The following is a 23,637-nucleotide window of genomic DNA, read 5'->3' as shown; positions in this document are numbered from 1 at the left end:
CTCCGCTCGGCGCGCGCGGTCAAAAGTTCTCCCTCAGCCGCCGCAGGAAGTTCCACCTCCCCACCATCAATTCATTTCATAACCGCTCCGTTTCATAATCAGCAGCAGCAGCAGCAGCAGCACGGGTTCTTCCCGGGGGTGGGGTGAGAAAAGGGGTGGAGAGGGAGCCCCCAACTAGAATCCCAAGCATCACACCCTGCTGGGGTGTGATGATGTCAGGAAACTTTCCAGAAATCTTCAGTCTGATTTTGTTCTACTGGAGTAACTAACCACTTGTACCACCGCTGAATTACAATCGCCGGTGACTGCACGACTTAAGCATTTCCTTTATACCTTCTCCCGCGCTCCTCCGGGCTTCTGTCGGGGGTTCGGTCAACAAGTCAGCCCCCGAGAGGCATGAATGGGCCCTGGGCCTGGCAGCCTTCTCCCCAGCTGCGAACTGATGAGGAAGCCCGACCCACGAGGCTGAATTGTTTACATCACGCCCATTGAGGGCTTCCTGTCTTAAATTAATGGGAATACAAATAAGACAGGAAAGGAGTATTTGCTTTTCTTAAGGCAGAAGGGGGAGGGGGCGAAGCTGGCAGAAAGCAGGGTAGTCACCCCCCATTTTATTGCCCGAAGAAGTTGCTTTTCAAAACTTCAATTGTATTTTATTCCATTCTCTCCCCCCCTACCCCCCCCACCCCCGCTTTTAACACTTGTTGAAAAGTAAAAGCATTGCCTTGCCAAACCTCAAACCATTAAGGAAATGCTGAAAACACGTTTTCACCTGGCTTCGAAAGCATCTAGGTTGGAGTTCCCCGGGGGGCCACTGGAGAGATGGAGACCACCTGTGGCTGAATTGCAAAAGTCTCTGCACAAGCTGAATCGGTTGCCTACGGGCAGCCACACCCACCCCACTCCTTGGGGTTCATGCCAGAAACTTGCCTGGTCCCCTCACCCCTAACTTTATGTCTCCTAGCTGGGCTCTTCTTCCTGGGCACCCAGCAGCGCTGAGAGAAGGAGCTTAGCATCTGACAGACCTGATGGAACTGGAAACAGTGAATTACAAAGGAGGCCACATCTGAAGGTTCCCCATGGGACTTGAGCACCTGGAGGGGCCACGTGTGGCAAGGGAAATTGAGTGGGAAATCTCCCCACCCTCAGGAACACCCCAACAGCACTCAGTAAAGTCATCAGAAAATCTGGAATTACCCCTGCACTCGGGCTGGACCAACAGCCGAGCCAGCAAGGGACGCAGTTGCAGTCATGTCAGTCCTCTGGAAGAGCTGGAAGGAAAATCCCCAGGGTTATGTGGACCTGCAGCGCCCAAATGGAAGATGACTCTTCCACTCTGGTAATGTGGAAGAGGGCCCTTGGAGTTAAGAGTGCAACATGTGTCCAGTGAGAGCAAGTTCTGCAAGCAAGACCTCAAAATTCTGCATTTTTGGGTCAAAGCAAGTGCGACTGATGACTTTAGAAAAATAATCAAGGGCATCCGCACAGGCTATTAGAATGTTCCTGGCTTACAAACACCACCAGGCTTTCACTGAGGGTGAGGGCCTCACCCCTGTCCCGCCCTCTCCTGCCAGAGGGCTAGTCTCAGTGGATCCTCTACATGCTTTCAGGTGCCATTTTGGTATCTGACAAGTGTTGTGGGAATTAGCCAAATTGAGTGCTCTAACAGTAATTTAAAAAGTGCTCCTTTCTTTCCTTCCTGATGGCTTTCTCCACTGACAGTTTCTTTTACTTCTAATCTTCTACTCTTCCAATCTGGTAATGTATGATGTGCAAATCAATGTCACTTTAAATCCAAGATTTTAAGCATAATGTAGATAAATACTCCTCCCCTTACTCCACCAACTTTGTTGCCTAACCTCTGTTTAGGGAGTATATGGGCTGGGAATGAAAATTTGACCACATCTGTATAATATCTTAATTTCAGGAAAGCTTTTGAATGCATATGACATTCTCATCAGCAGGCCAGAAAGATATGATCTGGTTGGTCTTTTCCCTCACCGGGTTTCAGTGCTGCATGGAAAAGCCATCAGTGGCTCAGTAAACAAAGGGGTGCTTCAAATGGGGCCTCCAATTTTACACTGGGTCTGGTTTAAATAAGATTTAAATTGCTATCCACACACCCAGATATGTTAAGAGAATCCAAAGTGGCTTCAACACATGAAGGAAATGGTTCATTAGAAAACAGCTTAGAGTTCGGCCTAAGGGCTGATTATAAAGCATCCTGTGAGGGGCTGATCATCCAGACGGCCACATGGGGCTTAACACCCAGAGTCCAGAAAAACCGACAGAGCTCAAGAGTTACGGTAGATCAGGCACTGAACTCCAGTCTGTATTTTGGGCTGGCTGCACAACAGAGGGGTGAACTCACACTGGTGGGAGTTTGCCCTGAAAGGGATGTGCCTCTCTGTTCTCCCCCTCCCTCATAATAAAGAACCTGGCAACAGACTCTTCTTAGGGGGATGTCCAGTCTGAGGCCCCTGATTTCAAGGGGGTTGGAGACACTGGCGAGGTTCCAAAGGCAAACCAAAATGATTAAAGAGACAGAAAAGAAAACCTATGAGGGAAGGTTAAAGGATTTGGAGTTGTTTAGTCTAGAGTGAAAAAGCGCCTGAAGGCAAACTTAAGTCTTCCCTCTCTGATGGGTTATTATAAAGAAGACACCAACCAGCTGGGCTTCATCTCCACAGAAAGCAGAAGGGGAATGAGACTCAAATGCAGCCTTCTATTGGCTTGGACAGAAAGACTTGCTAAATCCTCATGGTAACTGACTTGACATTCACATCTCTATAATCTTCACCTCTCAGACACATCCTAAGTGAGAGCTTTGCATGTTTAGGCAGAAGCCAGACTAGAGGATGCCTTTCATTCCCTCTAGAGCAGCCGGGCCCTCCATTACTCCCTTGAACGTGGGAGCAAAGATCCGAGTGTCCGTGTTTCCTCATTCACAGATGGGGGCCCATGGGTGTGTAATGTGCCCCACAAACAGGCCCACGTCCTGGATCTTTGTTTTCCGTATAGGACGTGTATGTCAAAAATATCTCCAATTTCAATAAGTCATATTTTATAGATTCACTTCTCTTTGCTGTTTTCCATTCCAGCTGCATGACTTTTCATTCAGTGAACACGCAACTATTAGTTGATGGTGAAAATAAAACTATGAGTTAGCAGGAGTATAATGGACCAGGCGAGAGAATAACAAAAATAATGAACAACCATATACCAGAGACATTTTGCAGGGGTGGGGTGGGGAATGGGATCAAAAACGGGGGGTGGGGAGGGAAATGCATGGGATTATGGTGATGGCACACGGGTGACTTGGTGATGGGAAACCCGCGGGGATTACAATTGAGATGGGAAAAAAAATGTACAAAATGATGTAAAAAGAAACTGCTATATAATAAAAAAATAAATTAAAAAAAATAAAACTATGAGTGATTAAGCTCTTACTATAATTATGTTGGGCATTGTGCTAATTAGTTTAACTAGATTATCCATCGCATTTATTTTTTGCAGTAGCCCTGTGAGGCGGGGAATATGTATTAGCCTCATTCTAACACAAGGAAACTGAGTCACAACAGGTTAAGTAACACAGCTAGTAAACACGGGAGTCCCAATTTACACCCATTTAGTCTGACTCAAAGCGGGTGTGCTTACCTACGATACCAATGCCTCCCATTTATTAAGCAGCTTTAACTGTCGGGAGGAAGGAACACTGAAGAAAGAAACATTTATGTGCGTTGACTCAAACTGATTAAAAACCAAGCCTTTCATACATTTCCGTCATCTGGGGAACCTAATTATTCCTCCCCCTCTCCCCAGCCCAGCAGCTGAGGGAAGGACTGAACGACCACCTTTCAATTGGAAGGATGATTGGAAGGGTGCATTCCTATCTCCCCCAAAGCAGAGGGAGCCCTCTATTTTGTTAACTAGAAGCAGGGATTCAACTATAATCCAACCTTGCCTGATAGTAGGTCTCTCATGCCTGTCCAAAACATGAACAAATACACATGCCTGTGCTGTTTTCAGACACCCTAAGCTCAATGCGTTCCTCCAGCCCAAGAGAGGAGCTTTAAAGGCCCTCCTAGCAGAATCTCCCTACAAGTCCTAAAATTCAACTGTTGTCATTCATGAGAAAGTGTATGGATGGGTTAACTATTTTCCCAAAGTCAATTGCTTTTAGATCAAGAAGAGGTCTTTAATGGGGTTTACTGAGTGCTGTTGTATATCAACAATAAATGATTCATGACTGAAACAGACATCAAAATAATTTTCAGAAAGGCAAAGGAAATACACAAACAAAAAAATTAAAAGCCTTGATGCAAATTACTCCAAAGGATAGATATTTTCCCATTAGGACAATTTATCCCTAGTCTATAAACAAAGAGTGGCATAATTATCCAAGTGTTTGCTAGCAGACCTAAACTGTATGTAGCTATAAAAAGCTGGAGTGAGGAAGAAAGAGGAAATTCCCAGGAGAAGTTCCCCAACCACATCCAGGGCCATCAACAATCCACAAATACAAAGCCCAGCAGTGGCACAAAGCAAAGCACGAGAAAAAACCTCAGAATTTTAGCATAAGCCACAAAAATAACTTTGAATTGTCTTAAAACTAAACAAAAACAATTCTAGCCAATAAACGTTCAGCCAGTGCCTGGACTGAGCAGTAACTTACTGGTGTTCCAGATGTAGTTAATAGAAACAAAATGCCCAGAATAAAAAAGGTATTCAGTAAATGTTGACTGAATGGATGAGTGAGTGAATGAATGTTTGAACAGAAGCCCGGTCTCCCTTTTCCCCCTTTGACTCTCTACTGGAGTGATAACTTCCATGCTCAGAACCCAGCCCCCAGAGAGGGGCTGAGCCATTTAACACGGTGCTCTGGGAACAGTTCTTGAATCAGAGACTGAGTTCCCACCCACTATATCAATTTGTGATCTTGCCCTGAACACAAGAAAGAAAGTCGTGATACGCGGAGGCCATCTTGGCAGGGCTTGGTTCAAAATCTGCCATTACTTACAGCATCAATATGAAACTCAATTTGTAAAATCCGACAGAAACAAGTAGTACTTAGTTGCCTCCCACATATCGGAGGCTGGGTCTTGTTCTATGTTCTTTACTTTTGAATTGTTCTCTACTTTTGAATTGATTCCACCCTTATAACCTAAAAAATAGGTAACGTTGTTTTCAACCCATTTTTTGGGCAGCGAATCTGGGCCAAATGATTACCTAATTGGCTGGTGGTCACACAATTGGTAAGTAGAGGAGACAGAATTCAATCCCACCTGGAACCAACACTTGCTCTTAGCAGGACAGGGATACCTGTCCAAATCTTAGCTCCAGCCTCTCCTCAACATGAAGTCTCAGTTCCAGTCATTGTGTTTATTACTGCTATATGACTGTTCTAATGTCTGCAGGATGTGTTCCCCGATCCCCACAGCCCCTGTTAACCTTTGTCTTCTGGGTTCTCACATCACTTGTTTTCCAGTGAACACTAACTTATTTGGCTCACATCACATATTTCCAACTAGACTGAAATTCCTCTGGGATTGGGACTATGTGTTATATGGCAGCCTGGGGAAGCAGTGGAATATGAAAGTCCTAGATTGAAATTCCGAATCCCACAGTTATTACCCATGGGACTCTGAGAAGTCACTTAACATTCCCTACTCTTATATTCAAATCATATTCCTTCAGAGATTTGGGAGGAGGGGGAGATTAAGTGAGACAATCTACATACAGGATGGGTCTGGGACCACGGCTAACACTGTAAGTGAGTTTTTCTCAATCACTGGCATAAGCCACAGAGAAAAAGCCTAAAAACATAAACCAGAAAACCAAGAGAGATTCCTTCAGCTCCCATTCTTCTGACTTAGTGGCAATATCGGCTTCCACAACTACTTTCCACAGATAGACACAAGTGATTCTGTGTATTCATATACAAGAAAATTTAAACCTTAACTGGAGCACCCAGTTAACTTTAAGTATCTCTGGGAGAAACCCTGAACTAAATTGCTTGCACCAAACTGTGAGACCAGTGATAAATGAGATTGAACCCTTATAAATGAGATTGTCTTCTCTGCTCTAATCACCCTCACCTGGGCCCTCTCTAGTCTCTGCTCAGACATCACCTTCCTTAGGGATCCCATGGCAGCCCTCCACCCCTCCCCCACCCCAAAGAATATATTCAGGGTCCACTTGGGTTTCAACCACATCCCCACTGTCTATTCACTTGTCTGCCTTCTCATCTAGAATGGAAACTCCTTTAGGGTAAGGTCATGTGTCCTTAGTTACTATTTTATTTCCAGGACTGACCACTGTGCTTGGCAAATACAAGTAGCCAGTGAATATTTGTTGGACAAATAAATAGACATTGGGAGACTTCCAAATGCACTCATTCTTCCAACTGCTTATCAAGTGCATGCTCTAAATCAGGTATCCGTTTAGGCACTGGGAAGACAACTACTACTTTCGTCTTAAATTATCAACAACAGGGGACCTTCCCTGGTGGCGCAGCGGGTTAAAGCGCAGCACTGAGAAGCTAAAGCCACTTCCGCATCATTTCAATTCCCGCCTGCCCCGGAGGTGACCCACATGGCGCGGCAGACCTCTCCTGACCGCTGCTCCCTTCAGCAGTGTACTTCATTCATCTGCCTGTTCTGCTCCCCACTCTGTCTCTGGTGAAGCCTCTCGCCGCCCCTGAGCCTCTGGCCTGTACACCAGCTCTGTGTGCACATATAAATAAATAAATAAAAAATTATCAACAACAGTAACAGTAAAAGCAATCTTAAGTAACGAGTATCAGGCATCTAGGCTACCCATACATCATGCCTACCTCTTCTATGTATTCTCTTTTAATCCTCCCAAAGCCCAAGTGGCAGACACTATTATGATTTCCACTGTACAGATGAAGAAAGATGCCAAGTCACCCCTATGGATCTGAATGTGAAAGAATCTGAATCTGACATTTAAGTTCCTTAAGTTCTATTTACATGGGCTTAACTTGCACCAATTCAGGAAAGGTTACCTGTGAATTCATTCAAAATCTTTGCTGATGTGTCTTCCTTGCCTGAAAAGTCCCCAACCACTCTTCAGTGTCTGAAATTTATTTTTAAATAATGGTCTGCTTTAACACAGACCATCACATGACGACAACTGCAATCTACACCTAGAGGCCATGAGCTAACATTTCAAGGACACTTATCAAAGTCCACTCTCCTCCCTTGCAGAGGCGGCTCCAGCAAGCATTTGAAATATCATGCTCTAATCTGTATCACAAGGTTCCTTAGATGAAGAAATGCTTCCTTCATCTGCAGAATGAGATTTGCAAGATGAGGTGGTTATAGGCATTTATCTGGGCACATCTGTCCCTGCCTGCTGAATGTTGAGTCCCTGGGGAGCCAGCTCCCTAACACCTCTGAGTGGTGCCATGCAGCTGTGGAACACCCACTGTGGGCCTGGGGTCCCCCCAGTTAATGGAGGATTCTGCTGCTGAATCTGACTCTATAGGCAGGCGATCTTCCAGAGTCCTGTTGCACACACTTCAGAGTGAGCCTGCGGGAAGCAGCTCCTGGGATCATCTACAAGAATAAGCTGGGAAGATGTCACCAACTTATAAAAGCAGGTGATGGGCAATTTCTGAGTGTGCTTGTCAACGCCTGCTTTATGCATGTCAGCCTTCAAGGACTTGCTTCCTGGTGGACCTACCACCTGGCGGCGACGTGGTCAGGCAGGAGACGCAGAGCTGTCTGTCTTTCCTGACAATCCAAGGCTACTGATGATGGTTAAACAAAAGAACTGAAAACTGCAAGAAGCCACTTGGCTCAGAGGATTGGCTCAGGGGAGGCTATAACACTGGCATCCCACTCTTTTGTCTTGGCAGACACCCGTTCATCTTTTAACACTAAGCTCAAAATCCCCTCTGATGATGAATCATCTCCCTCAGGAGCTCTGAGGGATCACCTCGTTGCTGAAATGGCTGCCTGTCTGTGGCTGTCATTCTTCTGAAAAACCCCAATGGCCTAAGACATTTTGGATAAGTCTCTTCCTACACCATGAAATAGCCTATTTTAGCAAATGAATTTACTTTAGATATGATTCATCCAGCCAGAAGCCACATTAGGTTCTGAGAAAACAATCAGGAGAATATCCCAGAAGTCTGGCTGGGTGGCAGCAGAGAGGGGTGATGCAGTTGATGAAGCCAGGCAAAAAGATGGCACCTGGTCTCCAAGAGTCATGGCACTTCTTGTGTGTTGATTAAAACTCTAGCTGTATTCTGTTTACAGGTTCTCTTCCTCAGCCAGACTGTAAATCCCTTGAGAGTAGAAATGGAATTTAGTCTTCTCTGTAGTCTCAGTTCCTCAGGTGATAAAGCCTCAGTAAAGGGTTGGTTTGTGCATGTGGAATGACAGGATTCCTATTTACAGACTGATTTCCTTCAGCTGGAGTCCTCATCACCAGCCCCACTCTTTCTCCATGATGGCTGCCTGTAAAAATCTCTTCAGGCCCTCCCTGGTGGCCAGTGGGTTAAAGCACAGCACTAATAGGTTAAGGCCACTTCAGCATGAGCTCGATCCCCGCCCTGGGGACCCAGTGACCCACATAGCACGGCAGACTTCTCCTGTCCCACCCCTCAGCAGTGTACTTGTCGATCTGCCTGTCCTGCTCCCCACTCTGTCTCTGGTGAATCCTCTCACCACCGCTGCACCTCTGGCCTGTACCCGAGCTGTGTATGCATAAATAAATCTTTTAAAAAAAAAATCTCTTCAGCAACTACCGTATGTCTTTTACATTTGGTCACCCCCAAGGTACAGGGTGGCTCCTGCTTCCTTTGATGACACAGGGACTTTGATTCTAGTCTCCACAGCCCCCTAAACTTCTTACATGCCGTCCTATCCAAACAGCCCAGCTTCTCCAGTCAAGACTTCACACAAGTACGGGTGCAGCACCCCACCCCCCACATCTGCAGTTTCCCAGGGGAGTGACCTCTCTTATGTGGAACAGCTATTCCCTCCCATCTGATAGCCTAAATCCATCTCATTATTTAAGTATAAAAATAAAACAGTCCCACCATCTGCAAGAAGTATTCATGAACTTCAACTACCCTGATACAGAATCTTCTCCAACTTAATCCCATTAATATGTATTGCTGTCAGCTACATATGATTTAATGTTTTCTCTCCAAGGACATAATACCAGGGACTTACAGCTTCATGTCCTCGTCTTTCCCTCCCTCGCCACTTCCATGTATTCAAGCTCCTGCTGCATTCTCTGTTCCCTGGACCAAAGAAACTTGTTCCAGTCCACAGAGGTGTTGTTCTGCTTAGACGGAGTCCAAGAAGCGAGGCTCAGCCCTGACTGAGCAACACTTAACCCTTTGCAGTCAGTGCCCCGCTGAGGCACACCCCGCCCCAAGCGGCAGGCTTTGTCATCCTGAGTGCTGTGCTCTCCTGAAGGGCCTTCATAGAGGCTCAAGTACAGTAAAAGCTACTTGGGGTCCCCAAGGGCAGCAGTTCTCGCCCAGAGACCTGGATCTAGCAGGAGCCGGTGCTCTGTTTACCACAGTTTTGTACCTATATCACCACATAAAATGCAGGAGGCCCAATTAGATCAGAATTTTAGATGAAAAATGACGTCTTTTTTAGCATCAGCCTGTCCTGAAGAGTGCACAGGACTTTTTATTCGCTTAATCTGACCACCCTAGTTTGTACCCGTTACTTGGTTTTTATAAAAATCATTTCTATACTCAGGGGTAAATAATTATACAGAAAACAACACACACACACACATAGAATAGATATTTATTAAAACTTCAGAACCCTTGAAAATGCCTCCTGTGCTGTTTTTCACTCTGATGGACACCTTACAAGGTTACGTTTTTAATCATCTTCTTTATAGCTCATTTGAGAACCTGACCTCTGCCCAACCTTTCTCCCTCGGTTTATAATTCTTTTCCCACCATCACTCTTAACATCATTAAGTTCAACCACTTTGACCCATCTTCCCTTCCTGAGCAATTACCATTCAACTGAGTACCTCACCTTGACTTGGATGGTCTTAGGAGGATATATGAAAACATGTCCTCTTTACAAGTCAGTAAACTACATTAAGGAAACACTGAATGGCTAGTAAGCAGTTCCCCAATTTCCCTAAACTGACCACAAGGATCAGATTCTTCTTCCTAATTGGCCCAAGCTCTGCCACTGTAGGAATTCATTCCAAAAATGCTAAGACAGGACCACAGCCATAGGTTTGATCTGATCTACAACTGCGCTCCTTGAGCTGGAGACGATATCAGGAGAGATAAAGGCCCAGTCAACACCCATTATCCTATGAAGGGAACACTGGGTTCTTCTGCAGGACCTGGGAGCTGTTATCAACCATGCTATTGCTTATAAATGGTACATACGGGCCCTCTCTAGTGGCGCAGCGGGTTAAAGCACAGCATTAAGAAGCTAAAGCCACTTGCGCATGAGTTCGATTCCCGCCTGCCCCGGAGGAGATCCACATGGTGTGGCAGACCTCTCCTGACCCACCCGCTGCTCCCCTCAGCAGTGTACTTCGTCGATCTGCCTGTTCTGTTCTCCACTCTGTCTCTGGTGAATCCTCTCACCCACCACATCTCTGGCCTGTACCTCAGTTCTATATGAATAAATATTTAAAAAAAATAAATGGTACATACAAAGCACCTACCGTCACCCCCAAAAAGTGAAGCATTTAATCCATTCATAAATATACATCTCGGGGGAAGGGCACAAAAATGAACTGACTCTGTAATCTCCACTTTGTGGAGAATAGCTGTGATGACAGGTGAGACTATGGGTAAAACAGAGAGGGACCCGGAGTAGCAGTAAGAGCTGATGAAGACAATGAAGCTTCCCGGGTGGGCTGATTAGAAAGGAAGGAAGGACATCAGTGAGATTAAGAAAGTGTCTCTGCTGGTGTTAAGAGGCTGAGTTCGATCCCCAGTCCGGGAGCTGACCCACATGGTGTTGCAGACCTCTCCTGTCTCACCCGCTGCTCCCCTCAGCAGTGTATTTCAGTCAGTCCGCCTGTTATGCTCCCCACTCTGTCTCTGGTGAACCCTTACCCCCCACACCTCTGCCTGTACCCCAATTCTAGTATGCATCAATAAATAGAATCTTTAAAAAAAAACAAAAAACAAGTTGCTAATGGATGGTGGGGGAAGAAACTACTTTGAGTGATTAATCACAAATTACATCATTAGAAACAACCACGGTAGCCAAAAAGTCAGTCATGCCACAGCTATTTAAAGCCTCCATCATATTATTAGTATTATCATCACTTTCTCACTTTGTCCCCATGAGAAAAGCAAGGTGGAAAATTATTACACTCACTCCCTAGAGAAAGAGAATGTGATGAAAAGGATGTGGGAAGACCGTGAACCCACGTGGCCTGACTTCTGGACCAAGTGCCTTCCTGGTCTAGCAGAGTTGTCACTTGTTAGGAACCAGCTGGACCCTGGCCAGGAAGCTGCTGTCAGACTCATCCCTGTACCTGTGGATTTGGAATTGGGCTATGTCAGGGTGAGCTACCAGGGGGAAGAGAGAGGCCTGGGTTTGGCCTGGACCCTTCTTTGCCGGCCTAGGTTGCCTGGCCTGCAAGGGTGACAGCAGCTACCTACAAGGGTGAAGGGTGTTATGAGACACACGCACAGGAGGGTGCAGACACACATCACTGCTCATGGTGACTCAGAAACCCAACGCCGTAGAGGAGTCCAGCTACCTCCAAGTCCCCACAAACACAGGGGTGCAATAGAGGAGGACCAGAAGTTTCTCACAGCCATCAAAAGGCTTATTAACGTGAATGTCTTTTGAAGTGATGAGAAAAAGACACACACTAAGAATGGCTCTCACCTCCGGAGTGTTCTCTGTGTGGGGGACGTTGTAATGAGGCGCTACATGCATGTCTTCATGGACTCTTCCATCACTGTAGGGGTTAAGATGGTGCATTTTTCCACTTAGGGAAGCCTGGGCTTACTGGGGTGAAGAAATTGCCTCACATTATTTCTTAAAAGTTGAAGGATGACAACTCCTAAGTTTACCTACAGATACATGACCCCAGCACTTCTTAGGATGTGTGTGTGTGAATGGGTGCGATTGTGGGCTGAGCTCAGAAGACAATACATTGAATCGTGGCAGTGCTTTACTTTCTTCTTCAGAACTTACTCAACTGATATGGTCATCATTTAAAATATTTTTCATTTTGATAACAAAACACAGACTAAAAAAGAAGCCAAGACAAGCCTTCAAAAATAAAATAAAAATTGGGCCCTCCCTGGAGACACAACAGGTTAAAGCCCAGGACTATGAGTCTCTCTGCAGTCACTGCAGCATGAGTTCGATCCCCCGCCAAGGGGCTAACCCACATGATGCAGCAGACCTCTCCCGACCTACCCGCTGCTCCCCTCAGCAGTGAACTTCCGCTGATATGCCTGTTCTGCTCCCTACTCTGTCTCTGGTGAATTCTCTCACTGCCCCCTCCCACACATCTCTGGCCTGTACCCCAGTTCTTGTATGCATGAATAAATAAATCTTTAAAAAATATTTTAAAAGACTGTTCCTTGGCTGCATGGGCACCAGGTAGGAGGATATAAATAGCCAGGCATTTTGAAGGTTCATTGTAATTAAACCTGCAAGCTTCTTTCAATCAAAGAAAGCTTCAGAATAAAATGAAGTTCCTGAAAATAAAATTATATTCCTCCCTGCCATGTAAAGGCTCAGATTTCGTGAACTCTGTTTCCTTTTGCAAGACTATAACTTATGAGCAAGCCACTTTCTCATCTCTGATCATTACTAAGGATCAAATGATGAAAGATCACCAAAGCAAACATTCGTCTTACTGTTCGTTCTGATCTCTGAAGTCTCCAAGGAGAACCGCAATGATAAATTATGATTCTGAAACTCTGTAAACAGAGTCAATCTTCAAAGATGACCTCAGTAGGAGAATAAAGGAATTGAAAGCAAGTCAAAAAGACTAGAAAAGGAAGATCTATTCCTGATTTTCTGCTGTGGGCCACAATAAAGGAGGAGGCACCAGTTTGCTGCCTGTCCTCCGGAGTTGGGGTGTTCCCTTCTCTTCCTGGAGAGAGACAGGCGGTCCCCAGCCCCTAGGATCTGGGGGGCCAGGGAGGAAGGAGGCATTGAGAAGCCACGTCGGAGACTGGGGGCAGCAGAGGCCATGTCCTCCCATCCACCCCGTTTGAGACTGTCTGGAAGGTGAGGATAAGAAGTTCTCATGGGAGTGAAAGACTTGGTGTTCAGATGAGCCAGGCATAGGGTTACACTCACAGATCTCCTGGGAATTAAATCCCAGAGCTGGGATTATCTGTGGCTGGCTCAGTGCCCCTGCTACAGCAGGAAGCTAGCCCTTACAGCCAACTTTACCTGGAGAGCAGACTACGCAATCATGAAACCACCGTGAGAGACCAAGGCTTTTCTGTGGAGAAATCCAGATGAGTAGTTTGCCTTGCCTGGGTTCTATTTCATTACAGAGAGCAACACCTCTAGGTAAGTTTCAGAAAACTCACCTGTGCCTTTGCCTGGGCTGTTGACCTGTTTAAAAATTCTTATCAAAGTAGGAGCCTTCTTGTCCCTGGTTCTACCAGACTCTGCTGTTGCAGCCGGGAGCTTGGGCAAATCTCTGGGGAGCATTTCCAGCTCCACCAGGTTTCCGAGTTTAGAACATACCTGGTCCATAAAGTCTGGATATGCACGTACTATTATTTTTAGTATAATGGTGTTTTTTACAGACTGAAGATGTCCTTGACAGAATTTTCTTTTTTGCTGTTTCCAGGTTTTACGGACCTTGAAAGGTACACACATACAGTCTTTCTGTAGCTCTGTCTCCTTCCTACCTCATTTACGCTCACCTCATTTTATGTTGCTCTCGGGGTGGGGCCAAAGAAGCAGACCCACCAACACTACCACGTCTAATGGGTCTGTGACAGAGACTTGACCTCACCCCACTGTGGGAGCCGGTTAAACAGTCTTCATGAGGTTGTTGCTTCGCTCTCTGGGGTGGCGCCTAAAAGCCAGCCAGAGTGCCGACCAGGAAGGAAACTGGGGACAGAGGCAAGCTGGAAGGCAAGCTGGGGACAGAGCGTGGGGACCCACGCTCTGTGAGGATGAGCTGGAAGCCAAGAAGGCGGGGCCCAGCTCCCCAGTTCAGCCACCACCTTGGATGACTTTGCTGACCTACAGCAGGGTGATGGGTCCTGCCCTGGCATGGTAATCCCCAAGCTGAGGAGCCGGGACAGGCTGGCTTGGAGGCTGTGTCACTCAGAAGTGAATTACCAGAGAATGGTGCCCAGGGCCCTGTATCAACCTTGTAAATGCAAGCACACATACATATGTACACACACATACACACACACCCTCACCAGCCCAGATCTGCAAGATTTGCTTAGCATAATCCCCTCCTGTTCTTTAGAGATATCCATAAAAATCTTCCCAACCCTCTCCCCACCCCCCACCCCCCACTTTAGTCAGCAGGACACCATCTTGGTCAGTAAGAGAGATTTTAAGAGAATGGCGTATTTAGATTGAGTTGTAGAAACTTGCTTGTTTGCCATGCTTGCTTGTTTGTTTTTGCAAAAACAATAATGTTACTACTTGTTCATAGAGAGAAGACTAAAACAAGCTTATACAAAACCACCAGCATGCTATTTTTTGGTGAGAATAAATTTCAATCTATTTCAGAACACAGACGTCAGACTGGTAGGTAGGGAACATCCAGATAGAATGCTTTTTTGTTGTGGTGGTGTTGCTGTTACAAACACAACTGATTAAAAAGCTGTGTAAATATGTACATCAAATATAATAAGGCTGGTTATTTTCAGATGCACAATTATGGAAATTCCAAATCCAGACCGACTGGGTTTAAGACTATTGCTGCTGTCAAAAAGAATGAGATTGATTCAGGATCATGATAGAAGATACTCAAATGCTCATTTTAAAAAGGAACACTCGGGCCCTCCCTGGTGGCGCAGCGGGTTAAAGCACAGCACTGAGAAGCTAAAGCGACTGCAGCATGAGTTTGATCCCCGGCCCCACCCCCACCCCCACCTTAGAGGTGACCCACATGGCTCAGCAGACCTCTCCTGACCCGCCCGCTGCCCCCCTCAGCAGTGTACCTTATCCATTTGCCTGTTCTGCTCCCCATTCTGTCTCTGGTGAATCCTCTTACCACCCTGCACCTCTGGGCTGTACCCAGTTCCATATGTATAAATAAATAATTTTTTTTTAAAAGGAACACTCACTTAGTCCAGCACTTTTGTGACTATCAAGATGTGTCTGGAGCTCTGCAAGTGTGAGATGCCAACCCAACACAAGACCATGAAGCTCTGGTTTTTCCAGTGCAGTTGGCGAAACATTAAACATTGCTTTTGAAATCACAGACCGAGAGGATAAGTGAGTAGCTGCATCTGTCCCTAGTCATACCTTCTTAGTTAATAAGGCAGGGTCCTTAAGGCTAAACAATAAGCTCTTTAAATATTGCATAGAACAGCAGAGAAAGGAAAGGTGTAGAAGATACTCGAAGGATAATAACTTGCAATATTCTCATAATTGGTTGATCACACCCAAGCACTGGTGACCACTATCCTGTTGCATTATTTTTGGATTGGGCAAGGAGTCAACAGAAATGATTTGCATTGTGTTGCTCTAAACCATAACATATCAAGCGTTCTTTCTTTGACTTAAAAACAACTGAGCGCTTAATTAGTTGAGTGGGCTATCAAATTCACAAAATACCAGTTGATGTTTCTGAAGAGCAAATATTCCTAAGAGTTCAGGTTGCTTTCTTTTTAATCACGTCTTACTTAGGGTAATTAATAATAGAATGAAACAAATCTCTTCAAGATGTATTTTCTGGTCATTGAACATTTTTTCTGCTCCATAAGCTGAAGTCATCTTGCACCTTTTAGCCTTGAAATGTCAAAATGAAAAAAAATATATCATCAGGGGAATAGTAGCACAGAATATTCTGGGGGCCAGAAAGAAGTTCATGAAGACGTCGCTTTCAGTCACATATTGGAGCAATTCCTCAATCTGCTGATTTCTCTTTCAAAGTCCAGAAAAGATTTGTAGGGTATTTCTATAAATTCAAGACACTTTTTGCCACTTAAAGTTGATATCTTCTTGTCATGAAATCATCTGTGCTAATTTCTAAGAGCCTCTTTAATCAAAGCTCTTTATTATTTTCTTTCACTAGGAGATATATTAAAAGTGAAGAGTATGGGCCCTCCCTGGTGGCGCAGCGGATTAAAGCACAGCACTGAGAATTCCTCATGAGTTCGACTCCCGCCTGCCCCGGAGGTGACCACATGGTGTGGCAGACCTCCCCTGACCCGCCCGCTGCTCCCCTCAGCAGTGTACTTCATTGGTCTGCCTGTTCTGCTCCCCACTCTGTCTCTGGTGAAGCCTCTCACCGCCCCTGAGCCTCTGGCCTACACCCAGTTCTGTATGCACAAATACATAAATCTTAAAAAAAAAAAAATGAAGAGTATAAGCATACCCTACCCCATATCGCATAACAACTAGTGGGGACTGTGGGGTGGTAGAGGGAGGGCCAGTGTTCCAAACAGACACATTCTCCTCCAGATCAGGAGACCCCTAGATGAAGGGTTTGTCTTCTCTTGGCAGCAAACCTTCTGGTGCCTCTCATTCTTGGTTACTTCGTGTAAGTGGAGTTTCCCCTCCAGGAAAATGTCCTATAAGCCATGGCATCCAGCTCCACATCAAAGACAGGCCGCCAGCAGCCCGTAAGACGCTTCCCACGCAGCCGGTACCTACATTTAAAGGTCTGGACCTCAGATTTTTTGGGGCCTCTCTTCTCCCTTAACCCACTCTCATCTCTTACTATGATGAAAACTTCCTTCTAAAGGCAGAATTGGATTTTAATAATTTGTATTAGTTATGTCATTTGTAGGTTATTAGGTCTTTGTTCAACCTTTTCACTCAGTTTACAGTTTTTCCTGCCCCTTGGTAATTTTTTTTTAATAAAGATTTATTTATTTGTGCATACAGAACTGGGGTACAGGCCAGAGGCTCAGGGGTGGTGAGAAGCTTCACCAGAGACAGAGCGGGGAGCATAACACGCAGATTGATGAAGTACACTGCTGAGGGGAGCAGCGGGCGGGTCAGGAGAGGTCTGCCACGCCATGTGGTCACCTCCGGGGCAGGCGGGAATCGAACTCATGCGGAAGTGGCTTTAGCTTGTCAGTGCTGTACTTTAACCCGCTGCGCCACCAGGGAGGGCCCCCTTGGTTATTTTTTACACCACTAAGTTCAACAAATGTGACCCCTTTTTACCTTCCAAGCAATGACTCTTACACATGCATTCCTGACTTCGGACTTATTTCATCCCACATCCGAACATCTCCTTTTCCATTGGTTAATGATCCATGGTAAGGAAAAACAGTGAAATGGAGCAGGGGTCCCGCATCTCATAAATTGCCACAGGGAAGACCATCGTCGTATACCCCTGCCCCATACCACTTTGCTTTCCGACTTGCAGCATTCCTCAAAGGGAGTAACTAACTTCAGGCTTGTTTATGTGGAAATTTTTTTTCTTGTCACTTTGTATAATACTATTGAAGTTTCAGGTGCACATCATTATAGGTCATCTACTATATGGGGTGCAATTGACCCTTCCCCTGACCTACCACCCTCCTCACAGGAGCAACCTGGGCTGTGAATGCAAGTCTGAGCTGTGCCACAGTACTGCTGCACTAGCTGGAGAAGCCTTGGTCAGGAAAAGCAAGAAGTCTGTGTAGAAGGTAATGCTGCTCCAAAAAGGCCCAGGAAATGCCCCGTCTATTTGTACTCAGAATATCTGGATATCGTGTGGATCTGGAAGTCCCATGCAGACCCCTCTAGCTTCATCCTGAAGGATTCCGGCTTGCTGCGTGTTTTTAGATGATCATGTATGTCTGCGAGTCTGACACAAAGGAATAAAGTAGAATTACAGCTAGCACCCCCCCCCCCCACCAGGTCCCCAACCTCCCAGTGATGGAGAATGGCTGCAACGACAGGAGAATTTGGGGAGGTAGGAGGAGCTTGACAGAGATAAGTGGGTGCCCCAAGCTGATTAATGAACTTAAAAAATAAATGTAATAGGGCCCTCTGTGGTGGTACAACGGGTTAGGACGCAGCACTGCAAGCAAACCACGTCAGTGTGAGTTCCATCCCTAGCCCCGGAGGTGACCCACATGGCGCAGCAGACCTCCCCTGACCCACCCGCTGCTCCCCTCAGCACTGTACTTCATCGATCTGCCTGTTCTGCTCCCCACTCTGTATGTGGAGAGGCCTCTCACACTCCTGCAACTCTGGACTGTACCCCAGTTCTGTATACATAAATAAATCTTAAAAAAAATAAGCAAATGTAATAACTAAAATAATTTTTAAAATTGCCATTTAGGTCCACTGCATTAAGGGAGCGGATTTTTAGGGGAAATGTGAATAGCTAGCATCAAGAGTTGGAAAAAAACATGATGGCAGTGGACAGGAAAATTACAATGATTAATACCACTTTGGTTAAGGGGCACTAACAACTGCTAAGGTGTATGAGGAATGGTCTGTGGTAATGGTAAATTCCTATTGCCAGATTAGAGTGATGGTTAACATGAAAATCATAAGCTGAACGCGTAGGCTATGTATCTTCTGAAATGTATTTTATTCTTCCAAAGCTTACTGAAGGAAACCTTCCAGAATGATAGAATGAATCTACTCCTCGATAAAAGCAGTTCAAACCGTGGAAAAATTATTAAAGCAACTTTTTTTAGAACTATGGAAATAAACTAAGCTTTGAAGCAGTCTAAGAAGTGCTTTTTTAAGAAAAATGATTGACTCTCAGCATTTTCATTTAGTGATTAGTATCCCTTTCTCCCCATCTCCACACAGCTTTGAAATCCAACAGCTTTATAACTATGGTACAACAGCCCCCTGGCCCCAGCTGGGTCCGAACAAATCTGTAGGCCCTCAATGCTCAATCCCCAAAGAGCTGCCCTCAGTAGCTGACCAGTCTGGCAGTTCTCTGAAAGGCTTTTTTCCAGACTTATCTTTATTTGACTGATTCAGAACTGACTCTGCAAGAACAGTCCTATCCCTACATCTGTTAGCCAAAAACAACTAGAGACAATTGCTAAATATTTGTAGATGCCTGAGAAAATATAGCTGCAAATCATGTAACTGATCGGAGACTTATAAAGAGGACATATAAAGAGCTTCTACAACTCAAAAATAACAAGTAAAAGCTAACTGACCCAATTTAAAAAGGGTTTAAATATAAACTTTCCCAAAGATAGATAAGTGACTGAAAGCACATGTAAAGGTGCACAACACCATTAGTCATCAGGGAATGCAAATTAAAACCACCATGAGATATCACTTCACACCCACCATGATGACTGTAATAATAGATAATAACAAGTGTGGTGAGCATGTGGAGAAATCAGAACCCTTACATATTGCTGGTAGGAAAGTTAAATGGCATAGCCATTTGGAACACAGTTAGACAGTTTCTCAGAGTTACTATGTGACTATCAATTTTATTCCTAGACACATACCTAAGAGAAATTAAAATACCTGTCCACATAAAGTAGTCACATCAAGTAGCATTGTTTGTAATGGTCAAGAAACAGAAACAACCCACATCTCCAGCTAATCCAAGATGTATGGTTGGACAACTATGGACAGCCGTACTGTGGAATACCATGTGGCAATAAAAAGAAGTGAACTTCTGGAACATGCTACCATGTAGGTAAACAGTGAAAGCATTATGCTAAGTGAAAGAGTAAGCACAGAAGACCATGCACTGGCATGTTCTTTGTTGGGGCAGGGGCATGCTGTCTATCTGGGAGGGAGGCGGATCTAATGGGGTAAACATGCTATTCGGAGGATGAATGGTAACTGACAGAGCAAAAGAAACTCAGTCCAGGAAACAGGGAAGGTGGGGTTGGCTCTGCCCCTCAGCAATTGTGTCTACTTACTTTGTCTGTCTAAATTTCATCATCTAAGAACAGAGATAATAATGCTTACCTCTTACTTTAGGGGGTTGTAAAAATCATGTGAGAGGAGTGTAGATAATACACATTCTTCATATGGCTAATATTTGATAGAAATATTTTAATGACATTGATAACTTCTTGTGAACAAACAGGTTTTTAAAATATTTCTTATGAAAAAAAAAATAAAAGATGTTGTTTTAAGACCCCCCAGGAAGCCCTGAAAGGGTTGGGAACCTCTTCCATCTTCTAACATGGTGGGATGAAGCAAATTGAATAGAGTACCTACTCTTTCCCTCCCACAGCTCCCATTCCGAGCAGCTTTCAGTCTAGCTGAAAACCTACACAATTATTTGGGGTGTATGTAGCAGTAGTGGGGGAGAGGTTTGAGGCAGGGAAGAACCTCACCCTTGGGAGGCAAGCAGGACATAAGCAATTAATACCCATGTCAACCAAAAACATCTCCACCCTGTTTTATAATGGTGCCAACTTTACTTCTTTGTTTGTCTAATTTAAAAGGAAGCTGTAGCTATGAAAATGCAAATTATCTCCAAGTACATCAGTAGAGGAGGGCCAAATAACCTCATTAAAAGGGGAAAAAAGCTTTCTTTTTGCTTGATACTTATTACTAATTTATTTAGAAACAAGGTACCATGCTAGAGCACCTATTGTTGCTGGGAAGAACTATGATTGTTTAAGATCCAGTTATATAAAGTAACCAGCACAGAAGCTAGCCCTTAAGGGTAGTAAAATGGCAGCCAAGATTTCTACCACCGTCCTTAGCCCGGTTCTGCAGCCGGCACTACTAGGAGATAAACCTAATTGAACAGTGCCCTCCAGAGGCCACTGGGAATTCAGCTGTGCTGACAGCCAAAAGCCGGGGAGAAGACCACCGGGAAACGCCACTTAATTTTCTTGTACCTACACTCAGAGTCAGCACTGCAGCCCAGTGTCCTCGGACTAACTAGAACTTGACCTACTTGCCACCCACCAAGGGCCTCTGGGTCAGGGCTTATGTGTTGCAAGAGCTACTTTCTGCGCACATGGACTCCTCTGGAAGCAAGATCCCTTCTAGGGTGTCGTGGGAACTGGGGCTGGGAACGGCAAGCCCCCAAGCCTGCTCAAGCTGCTGTCCCCTCCCTCTGTCTCTGGGGACCAGTCTCATCCCTGGCGTGCTCTGCTTGTTTGTCGTGTGTTCCTCTAAGGGGAACAGCTTCCTCTTGATGCTTGCCCTTTCGTGACTTTGGGCATGAGGCTCTGGCTCTCTCTGGACGTGATTTCCGACCTGGGTCTGCTTGACGTTTCAGCTCATCTCAAACAGCCAAACAGCGTGATCTCTCACTGGCTGGATTCCAGACTCCCAGGAGCCAGAAGTGACAGCCGGTCAAGTGTAGACTGTTGGATTTAGTTTATTCATCCTGGTGGACACAGAGGGGGTGTGTGGGGGAGGCAGGGATATGTGTGGGGGGGAGGGGGATGGGGACGGAGGAACAGGGTCAAGGTCATATAGCAAAAAACAAACTTGGCACAGGTGGAACATATACAACTATGGGATGCACTTCAAAGAGTCTCTATTTTCCAATAACTGTGAAATAATATGTATAGACGTGCCAGGCTCTCTCCTCTATGCTTTATAAGCATTGTCTCATTTAATCTTCACACCCTCCTATGAAATCTGACTGTTATCATCTCCTACCTTCAGAAGGAACTGCTGATCACAACGGCTGGTATCTATCAGTGATTTGCCCCTTGTATTTTCTTCCCATTTTAAAGATGATGGCGCCGAGACTCGAGGCAGTATTTCAACCAAAGCAGCCTGGCTCTAAACCCTGGCTGCTCATCACCAGGCCCAGCCTACCTCCTCAAGTACCTCCTAAAACAAAGGAGATAATGTGGATTTGGCCTTGGCCTTGGCCTTGGGGAGTCTGTGTTAGTTGAGAAGACAACATTGACCCTTGTGAAATGATTAGCACATGACATGAAAGGGCCCATGTTTGTGCTGCCAGTATGTTCACTTCCTGTTGCTGTGTAACCAATGAGCACGAACATAGAGGCTTTGGAACAACACCCACTTGGGGGCTGGCAATTCTCTAGGTCAGATGTAGCCTAACATGGCTGCACTCTGCTCAGCGTTTCATGAGCCTGACATCAAGGCATCTGCTGAAGCTGCCATCCATCTCCTCTGGCTTGGGTCCTCTTCCAACCTCACTGGTTGGGGGCAAGTTCACTTCTTTGCAGTTTTTTTTTTTTAAGATGTATTTATTTATGCATACAAGAACTATGGTACAGGCCAGAGGTGGAGGGGTGAGAAAATTTTTCAGAGACAGAGTGGGGAACAGAACAGCCAGATTGACTGCAATACAATGCTGAGGGGAGCAGAGCAGCAGGTGAGTCAGGAGAGGTCTGCTGCACCATGTGGGTCAGTTCCAGGGCTGGGGATGGAACTCGTGCCGCTGTGGCTGTGAATAGCTTCAGAGTGCTTGTGCCCTCTTTGCAGTTTTAGAACTGAGCCTCCATTTTCCTGCAGATGTCAGCTAGAGACTGTTCTAGAGTTTGCACCTTTCTATTGATTTACAAGGTGGATATTTGCTTTCCTCCAGGTCAGATGGGGCCTGACTGTTTACTCTGCTAAGAGCCAATTTAGAATCCCTCATTTCTAGGTTTTACAACATGATCAACACGCTGTGATGGGCATAAACAATAGACATATTTATCAAGAGAACAAAAACAGAACACCCAGATGTACAAATGTATTATTATTTGTAGGAATGTATGCAAATCACAATAAATCTAGCCTCACAAATTAATCGAGGAACTAATTGTTAATAAATGGTGTTAGGATTAATTCCATGGCAATTTAGAAAGAATTAGATGTAATTTTTCCTCTACATGTCAAAATAAATGGTAGATATACTGAAATTTTTAATTATGAAGATAAATATGAAATATAATCCTGAAACTTGGTAGGAGAAAGTTTCAAGTGTTCAGAAGATGGTAATATCCTGAGGTTTGAAGCAGCAAAAAGACAACTATAAGCAAAAAAACCCCTGAAAGTTTCCCACAGAAACAGTTCAAAGTTCTGTATAGTTATAACAGCAACCTATTAAAAGATTAGGGGGAATTTTTAAGCTTGTAGGGAAAACAATTAAGATCTATAACATCTAAATGCATATTTCAGTTATGGATTCCAGCAGACAGTGAACGAAAGATATGAACACACCATTCAGAAAACAGGCAAAATAGAGGGAAAACACTGTGAAAGTGGTTAAATGCCATGATCAAATAAATGCAAATTAAAAACAATAAAAGTGAGTTATGTTTGTATTAATTACATAATATTTAATGTGACAATGTCCATTCCTGAAATGATACCAGAATATTGGAACACACTCATTTTTGGTGAGAACATAATTTGGTAAAAAATCATTTGTGAAAGGCAATTCAGAGAATTGTCCATTGACATAGAACCTTCATCTCAGGAAATCTGCCTCAAGAGAATGACTCAAAAGGAAAAATGTCATGTCACAAGCATTTTAAAATGCAGTATTATGCTCAATATTGAAAAACTGGTAATGAAATAAAGAGTGTGCTTACCAAAATATCATTGATAA

At 44.8% G+C, this 23,637-nt stretch overlaps 1 protein-coding gene across 2 annotated transcripts in view; it reads right to left on the bottom strand.

Moving 5' to 3' along the window:
- The window catches only part of PDZD2 (PDZ domain containing 2), a 207,979-nt gene that overhangs the window by 172,930 nt on the left and 11,412 nt on the right, over positions 1-23,637 (bottom strand). The gene's annotated exons all lie outside the window — the stretch shown is intronic.

Source organism: Condylura cristata, unplaced genomic scaffold (genome assembly GCF_000260355.1).
Source record: "Condylura cristata isolate star-nosed mole 26May11 unplaced genomic scaffold, ConCri1.0 scaffold00007, whole genome shotgun sequence".
Taxonomy (NCBI): domain Eukaryota; kingdom Metazoa; phylum Chordata; class Mammalia; order Eulipotyphla; family Talpidae; genus Condylura; species Condylura cristata.
This window is presented reverse-complemented; position numbering and strand designations above follow the sequence as displayed.